This window comes from Gavialis gangeticus, unplaced genomic scaffold, assembly GCF_001723915.1.
Source record: "Gavialis gangeticus isolate Ggan-Ray unplaced genomic scaffold, GavGan_comp1, whole genome shotgun sequence".
Classification (NCBI taxonomy): Eukaryota; Metazoa; Chordata; order Crocodylia; family Gavialidae; genus Gavialis; species Gavialis gangeticus.
In genome coordinates, this window is record NW_017728998.1 from 46,869,133 (window position 1) to 46,878,110 (window position 8,978).

The window sequence follows — 8,978 nt, forward strand, 5'->3', positions numbered from 1 at the left end:
GAAGTGCGGCGCCCAGAACTGGACGCAGTACTCCAACTGCGGCCTGACCAGTGCCACATAGAGGGGGAGGATCACCTCTTTGGACCTGCTCGAGATGCATCTGTGGATGCATGACAAGGTGCGGTTGGCCTTCCTAACTGCCTCCCCACACTGCCGGCCCATGTTCATCTTGGAGACAATGATGACTCCAAGATCCTTTTCTGCCTCCGTGCTGACAAGAGGAGAGTTCCCTAACCTGTGGGTATGGTGCCGGTTGTTCCTCCCCAGGTGCATCACCTTGCACTTGTCTGTGTTGAATCCCATCCTATTCTCATCCGCCCACCCTTGTAATCTGTCTAGGTCTGATTGCAGCCTGTTGCTTCCTTCTAGTGTGCCCACATCCCCCCACATCTTAGTGTCATCAGCAAATTTGAACAGGGTGCTTTTTACCCCCCGTCCAAATCACTGATGAAGATGTTGAACAGTGCAGGCCTGAGGACCGAGCCCTGCGGAACCCCACTATGCCTTGTGCTATTGATTCCTTGTGCCACCTTGGGCTGGGTCAGACCTTTGTAGGCCAGATACATATCTTCATTGGCCAGATCTGACCCACAGGCTGTGGTTGTTGACCCCTGCCCTACAACAGGTCTGTTTAGTGTTTATGAGTTTACACAGCTTGGAGTAAAGTTCAGATTTAGCCTTATCACTGCTATTTTCTCTTAACCCCAGTCAATGAGTTGATGGAAAACAATGTCAAGATAATAAAGCAATAACTACAAATGTTTGCAGGGTAAGGCAGTTCCAGATAGAGTGTTGGTAAATTAAAGCCAACAAAGCCCCAGTGAAGTATGTAATGCCACCTACTGACATTTTATTCAACAAAAAACTGAAAACAAAAATGGCTGCCCTGTTGGATTAATATGTCAGTTACTGAACAGAAGTATAAAGAAACAAATTGAACAGAACAAAAAAGTCCGATATGAGTTCCAAGAGGAGCTGCTACTTCATGAACATGAGGTGGTGTGCCTTTATGATGAGAAACAACAGTCTCAAGCAGAAGGGCATCACAAGAAAGAGATTTGCAGCTGTATGAGCCTGTCACCCCAGACTGTGTAGAGATACCCGAGCCATACATCTACATAACCACAAGGTACCACCTGGGCTAATAGCTTGTATGGGACATGGCACTAATGCAACTATACTGCTGCTAGTACCTAAGATAGCCCTGAATGAGCTAAATTAGATATCTCCATGAGCAGATCTAGGGTTTTTAAAAGGAGGTACAGATGATGTGGCACATCATCACATATAACAACTTTTTTCCAGTTAAAGAGAAATTAAAAGCTTTACAAATATGCTAGGGGGGCAGTGTTATATTATTCAGAACAAAACAAAGACAAACATAACTATTGGAACATGCACTAATTTGCTACACATTTACACATAAACTTTAAAAAGCACAACAAACTGGGCATAGAAGTAAAAAGACATTGTCTCATTAGTTCTGCAGCCATTATAGTTAAATTTACGTCTCTTATTCAGATTCATAAAACAAAATCTAGCCTTCTTGAGGGTCTTGACAGCGTCTCCAATACTACACTGCCAGTCATTTCTTCATTTGAGTTAATATTACTATACCTGAGTTAAGGTTTTAAGTTAGAGCTAAAACAGTCTTCAGGGATGTGAAGGAAATGAGATACATCACCAGGAATGGCTAGCCTAAAGCAAACTTGCAAGAGAACAGATAGCTTGAATAATAAAATATCAAGACCATTAAAAAGGACAGAGGGTCTTAGCACCTGTGGAGTGGAGAGCATCAGCAAGAATCCGGGAGATGATAATGAATTATAAAATAAAATGACTCTCTCAACAGTGCCTAAATAGAAATGCTGCTGCCCTCCCAAGCAGTTGGTTTTCAAGACTGGGTGGAGCAGAAGTCGAAAGGGGAGGGATGCAACTGCACCCCACTGGATCCTCCCCTGGAGCTCTCTGCTTGGCACAGTGTTGTTCCTTATAGACTTGTACTGTGGTCAGACATCATTATCAGTAGCAGAAGTTGTCCCTCACAGTCAGATATGATATTCCTCCATGATTGCCTTATCTGTGCATCTGAAGATGGCTGACAAGGTCAATCCAAGATCAACAGATTCTATTGCAACCCCGGCACATGTTTCTGTGTGGGGTGGGTGGTGCTGGATTCGTGGTTCGGTGCGTGACATACGGTTTCTGCCACTGTGAAAGAACTTAATTCCCAGCCTCCTCTTTTTTTTCCTTTCCTCTTTCTTTGTCCTATCACATGTCTGTCAATCTGGTTGCCCTCAGTTACTGTGTATGTGACTGAATTCAGGTAAGAGGATGTGAATTTAACCTCTGTGTTGTTTGGAGCTCTGACCTCACAACAAGGGGGCAGGAGCTTAAGTCCATGTCACTCCTCTAGGTAACTGTGATGTTTTTCAAATTGATTGACCAGCATCAAATAACACCTGTCCCAGGTGGTGAGGTCAGGAGGGCTGTTTAAGAGGGTCTCTCCAGGAAGGAGGAAATCAGACATTTCAGAACGCATGCGCAGCAGTGTGGGCCTCTTAGCTCTCTCATACTCGGGATGCAGAAGTGAGTAACTTACCAGAAACCTAACTAGAAACTCAGTTTAATGTACTCTAGTCACATTTCAAAAGGCTGACAAGTCACCTAGATTTGCTCAAGGTTGGTTATCTTTCTATATTTTGCTATTGGTATTCCTTCCCCACCCTATCCTTCTTGGATCTATCTGTTTTAGCACGCCTCACTGTGTGTGCTTAAGAGGGAAGGGACCTGCTAAGGTGGGCTCAGCTGTTTTACTTTACTCCCACACAGGAGGCTGCTTCAGGCTAATAGAAGCACCCCAATATCCCAAGGTCTACAGGGCCTGTGTTCCCCAGGCAGCACAGGGCCCAGACAAAGAACTGAGTCCAGGCTGGCAGCAGTACCCCAGGCTTGCAGGTGTGCTCGAGGAAGTAGGCTGGCCAGGTGCAGGCACCCCAAGCAGGAGCTTCACCTTTGGGTCAGGTACAGCAAGGCGGGTGGCTCAATGCAGGAGCACCCCCTAATGGCCTGCCACAGCCGCTCCTGCTTTTCTGTCTCCTGTTTTCATCACGAGGTTTCAAAGTACTGAAATTCTTACAGCGGACTTGGTCCATTTGGGGTGGTCCTAGGTGGTAGTCTCCCATGAGCTGGTGCTGAAATTGCATTTTTTTTCAAGCTGGCCTTGAGGACATCCTTAAAGCACTTTCGCTGCCATCCTCTTGAGTGTATGCCTTGACTGAGCTGGGAGAATAAAACTTACTTCAGGAGTCTGGAGCCAGGTGATTAGATGACGTGGCTGGCCCAGAGGAGCTGATGTCAGTTGATCATCACCAATGAGGCCTGGAAGCTTCTAGTCATGAACTGGCATGAAGGCAACAGTTACTAGAAGGTCATCTCACACTTGGACAAGACACAAGTGTGATTTGGCAGCTGTAAGTGCAGGAACTGCTCTGCTCACCCCTCATGGGAGGGAGCTAGAAAAGGTGCCCTAAACAGTTTTTGTAAGGAAGAGAGAAGCTGGGGAAAGGGATCTCCCATAGGAAAAACCCCTTTCCTGGCACTTACCTTGAAAGATCCAATGACCACAGGAGACAGAAATGGCTGGAAAACACACTTCCAGAGTGAATGCCAGCTCTGGATTGGTCCGCGACACACCATACTGCCTATTTCCAGCCCCAGAGAGGGGTGACCCAAAGGAGAGCCTGGCATTGGGAAACAGTGCAGATGGGAGGCAGAAGACTGGTTTGGAAGAGAGGGTGAATAGGGATTGGAGGAACCCCAAGGCAGAAGAGGCAGGAATGGGAGGGGTGAGCTCCCAGCACAAACCGGGGACTCACTGGAGCCAAGTGAGTGAGGACTGACAGCTGAGAAGCAGGGTCGAGGAATAGTGACAAGAAGCCAAGTGATGCCAAGTGAACTATCACAGATCGGAGCTAGACTATAGCCCCTTGAGCAGTGAGGAACTGTTTTCATTTTGACTTTTTTGTTTTTTCTTTGTATGCCCTGAAAGGTATATCAAGGCTGAGGAGGGGTAAGTCCAGGGTGTGGGGGATGGTGAAGCCCCATTTTTAGTACCACTAGGTTAGCATGGAACTTTTCTTCTGCTTTTGGAGTTGTTATTGTTGTTGTTTTTTGTGGGTTGTTTTTTTTTGGTCCATCCTCCCACCAAATAAATTATTTCACTAAAAACATCAAAGTTGTGTCAGGAAAGACTCTAACAACTGGGAGGGGTCTGGGGGTAATATAAAACCCCTTTGCCCAAGTAAAGCAGGGGAGGAAGCATCATCCCAGAAGGGGCATAAGCCTTACAGCACCCATAGCTGACAGTCTGCCTACCTTTTTACTGACTGGATAACCATGTCCAGTGGGATCACCTTTACTGCAACTGAAATCAACCAAGACAGTCAGTTCTGGGACATGGAATATCAGGACCGTCATGGACAGTCCTAATAGTGAATGCCCAGAGCACCACACTACAATCATGGCTTGAGAACTCAAGTGACACAGCATTGACATCACTGCACTAAGAGAGATCAGGAGAAAGGGAGATCGGCAGCTCAAAGAGCAAGGAAGTGACTATACCTTCTTCCAGAAGGGTAAAGTGGAATGAGAAAACCAACTTCACAAAGTTGGCTTTGACATGAAGAATGAACTCGTACATCAATGCAGTGAGTTCCCTATCAGACTTAATGAGCACCAAATGACTCTCCATCTCAAACTGGCAGGGAAACAGCATGCCATTATCATCAGTTCATATGCTCTAACTTGACACCATGGATGAAACCAAGGAAGAAGTGAGAAAGGTCAACTCCAATGGCATCGTCCTCTTGAGCAAATGAGTGGAACATGGACTAACCATGACCAACACCCTGTTCCACCAGAAAACTAGGCACAAGATATTATGGCAACAACTGCAATCTAAGCATTGGCACTTGATCAACTATGCCATCGTTTGTGCCCGGGATTCCAAAGATGTCCGCGTCACTCAGGCTATGCTAGGAGTTAACAACTGCTAGACCAATCACTGACTCATCCACTTACTTACATCACTTGAACTGGCTCCAAAGGATGGCTGCAGCAGAAGCAATGCCAACAGAAGGTCAACAATGAAGGACTTATGGACCCAGTCAAACAAGACCTCTTTTACCAGCATCTCAACAAAAAACTGGTGAATTCCAATCAACAACAATGGAAGAATGTCAGCAGCACTGGGGGCGCCTTTGAATCAAGCCTCACTAGTACATGAGAAGGGACACTTGGATTCAATTCTCTACTAGAAAACACCACAGCTGGTTTGATGAGAATGACCAGAGGATCTAAGAGTTTTTTGACTGCAAGCACAAAGTCTTTTGTGCTTGGCAGAATGACACCAACTTCAAGCAAAAGAAACTGGATCACCAAAAAACCAAGACATGGGTCCAAAGGAAGACCCGCAATACAAAGAACAGATGGTGGGAAAACCAAGGCAAACGAGATTCAACGTCTTGCTGATGTCCATGATATGCACTGTTTTTTTTCAGTGCCACCAGAGTCATCTATGATCTGAGCACTTGGGGACCAACTCCCTTGAGACCAAAGGATGGAGGAGACCTGATCAAGGAAAGAGGAGACAACAGTGTCCATTGGAAGGAGCATTTTGAAGACTTTCTGAATTGATGAGAAGGCTGTTTCATAGATTGTAAGGGGCTGGAAGGGACCTTGTAAGATCATTGGGTCAGGCCCCCTTGCACTAGGCAGGTCTGGACACCTTAACTATGAAGAATTTTTTCCTAGTGTTAAACTTGAAACTGTTTTCCAGGAGTTTGTGGCTATTACTCCTGGTATTCCCCAAGGGTGCCCTGGTGAACAGTTGTTCACCAAGCCCTTGATATATTCCCCTGATATAGTGGTAAGCTGCTAGCAAGTCCCCTCTCAGTCTTCTTTTTTTCAGGCTAAAGAGACCCAAATCCCTCAGACTTTCCTCGTATGGCTTGCCTTGCAAGTCTCTAATCATACAGGTGGCTCTTCTCTGGACTCTCTCAAGCTTTTCCACGGCCTTGTTGGAGTGGGGTGCCCAGAACTGGAAGCAGTACTCCAGCTGTGGTCTCACCAATGCTGAATTAAGTGGGAGAATCACTTCCTTGGTTTTGCTTGTGATGCATCAGTTGATGCAGACCAGAGTATTATTTGCCCTGCTGGCTACAGCATGGCACTGATGGCTCATGTTCATACTATGGTCTATTATTACCCCAGGTCCCTTTCAGTCATGGTGTTAGTCATTTTGGTGCCACTGAGCCTGTAAGTATGTTGGGGATTGTTCGTCCCCAGATGGAGAACTTTGCACTTCTCAATGTTAAACTTCATCCGGTTCCAATCCACCCAACTTGCCAGCCTGTCTAGGTCTGCCTTTATCTGCCGCCTATCTCAAACATGACCATGCTCCCCCATAACTTGGTGTCATCCATGAACTTGGCCAGTGAGCTCTTCTCCCCCACATCCAAATCATTGATAAAGATGTTGAAAAGCACTGGACCAAGACGGACCCCTGAGGGACACCACTGGTCACTTCTTGCCAGGACAACACAGATCCGTTCATTAAGACTCTCTGGGTCCTACCCCACAGTCAGCTTCCTATGCACCTAACTGTCAAGCAGTTAAGCCTCCAATCCTACAATTTTCCTGTGAGAACATCATGGGATACCAGATCAAAGGCCTCTTGCAAATCTATATATGCAATGTCAACCTATTCTCTCTTTATCCAGGTGGCGAGTTACCTGGTCATAGATGGAGATGAGATTGGTAAGACAAGATCTGCCCATGATGAAGCCATGCTGGCTGCTGTTCAGAATCCTACCTTCTGCAACTGTATCACACACAGACTCCTTGATTAATTTTTCCAGTATTTTCCCTGGGGTACAAGTTAGGCTAATTGGCCTATAGTTGCCCGGGTCCTCTCTTCTCCCCTTCTTGAAGATGGGCACAACACTGGCCCTCTTCCAGTCTTCAGGGACCTCCCCCAAGCGCCAGGAGTTTTGGAAATTTTGCCAGAGGTCCTGCAATTACTTTGCCCAGCTCCTTCAGTACTCTTGGATGAAGTTCATCTGATCCTGCTGATTTTTATAAATGTCTAACTTTTCTAACTGATCATGTATCAGCTCAATGTCAACAGTAGGAAGGTTATCATTTCCATCATGCCCATTCTGAACCTTATCTAGTATGATTTTCCCCTTTGTCTGGTGAAATACCAAAGCAAAGTAGTCATTCAGGAGTTCAGTTTTCTCCTGAGTGTTGGTAACCATGTGATCTGACTTGTTAAACAATGGCCCCATGCTTCCATTTCTTTTTCTCCTGTTCCCTACATACCTAATGAAGGACATCTTATTGTCCTTGATTTCTGTTGCCAGTTTAAATTCAGTTGCCCCATTAGCCTTTCTAATCTGCTCCCTACAAGTACAGGCATAGTTGTTGTATAGTCCTCCTTGGGGACTGTGCCAAGCTTCCATTGTTCGTACACCTCTTTTTTCTTTTTCAAGAGGACCTTGATATCCTTATTAAGCCAAGAAGGCTTACCAGCCCTTCTGCTACCTTTCCTCCACATGGTAATGGACTTCTTTTGTGATTTGAGGATCATGTCTTTGAGGAACGACCACTCTTCATGCACACCTTTCACTTTCAGTCCCTAGTCCCACAGCACTTCCCCTACTATTGCCCTGAACCTGTTGAAATTCAATTTTTGAACTCCAAAACTTTGACCCTGTTACCTGATTTGCCTGCCTTGCAACAGACAGTGAATGTGATGGTTTCGTGGTCACTGTCACCCAGACTACTCTTTATATTCAAGCCACTCGCCAGATTGTCTCCTTTGGCCAAGACCAGGTCTAGGAAAGCATTACCTCTGGTTGATCCGTGCATTTCCTGAGTCAGGTAGAGCTATTCGATCAGGTCAGGAAGCAAAGCTACCTATCTGACTGAGCTGAGTTGTTACCAGATTTGCCCGTAACTTTGAGATGTGGTCATTTATTAGGGGTATGTTTCTGGGGGTCTCTGTAATTCTATCAGTGTGCTGCTTGTGTAACTTGTGTTTCTATCTGGAACTGTATCTCTTCCTTCTGCAAGTCCTCTCCCGCAGTGGAGCTATCTTACAGGACTCTGTTTCAATGGGGCTGGGTTCCTCCAACCACCGAATCAATCAAACATATGTATGCACATATACACAGATCAACAGGCTGGGTTATTTAGCATTGACAGGCTAACACCCTCATATGCATTGAACTCAGATCATCAGGGCAGCAATAAAATGCTGTCAGACACAAGCATACAGGTTAACAGAGCACATCTGAGTCAGGCCAGACTATTCAGCATTGACAGGCTGACACCCTCATGTGCCTTGAACTCAGTTCATCCCTTATTTCATCAGGACAATAATAAATGCAGGTAGACACACATACACACATGCTAACAGAGTACGTCTGAGCAGGCTGGGTCTGATCAGCACTTTCAGCTGATACCCTCATGCACCTCAAAACTCAGCACATCACAATCTCTTGTCACAATGGTCTTAGTAGTAACTCCCTTGATGAGCAGACCTCACTGGTTTTGGGCATTACAGGTATCTTTGGCTTAGGTCAGACTTGATCATCTGCTCAGGTCCCTTCCGACCCTACCAACTATGAAACTATGAAAAGAAGAATTGCTGCAGAGCAAATGGGAACGTCAAGCGGAAGAAAGAGTAGGGGAGGTTCAGGGAGAAAATCTAGCAACCAGCTTGACCATAAAAGTTATTGCCAAATATATGAACTTATGATGGATGATACCAGTAATAATAGCCATACAAAAGAGAGATTAATAAACAGTTACAATATTTCATAGTTTCAATTAGGTTTTTGGGGAAGTCAGGTTTAGTAAGCTGTGCCTGGAGTAAGGGAATAAAAGTCAGATTCAGAATGCGGGAGGGGGAG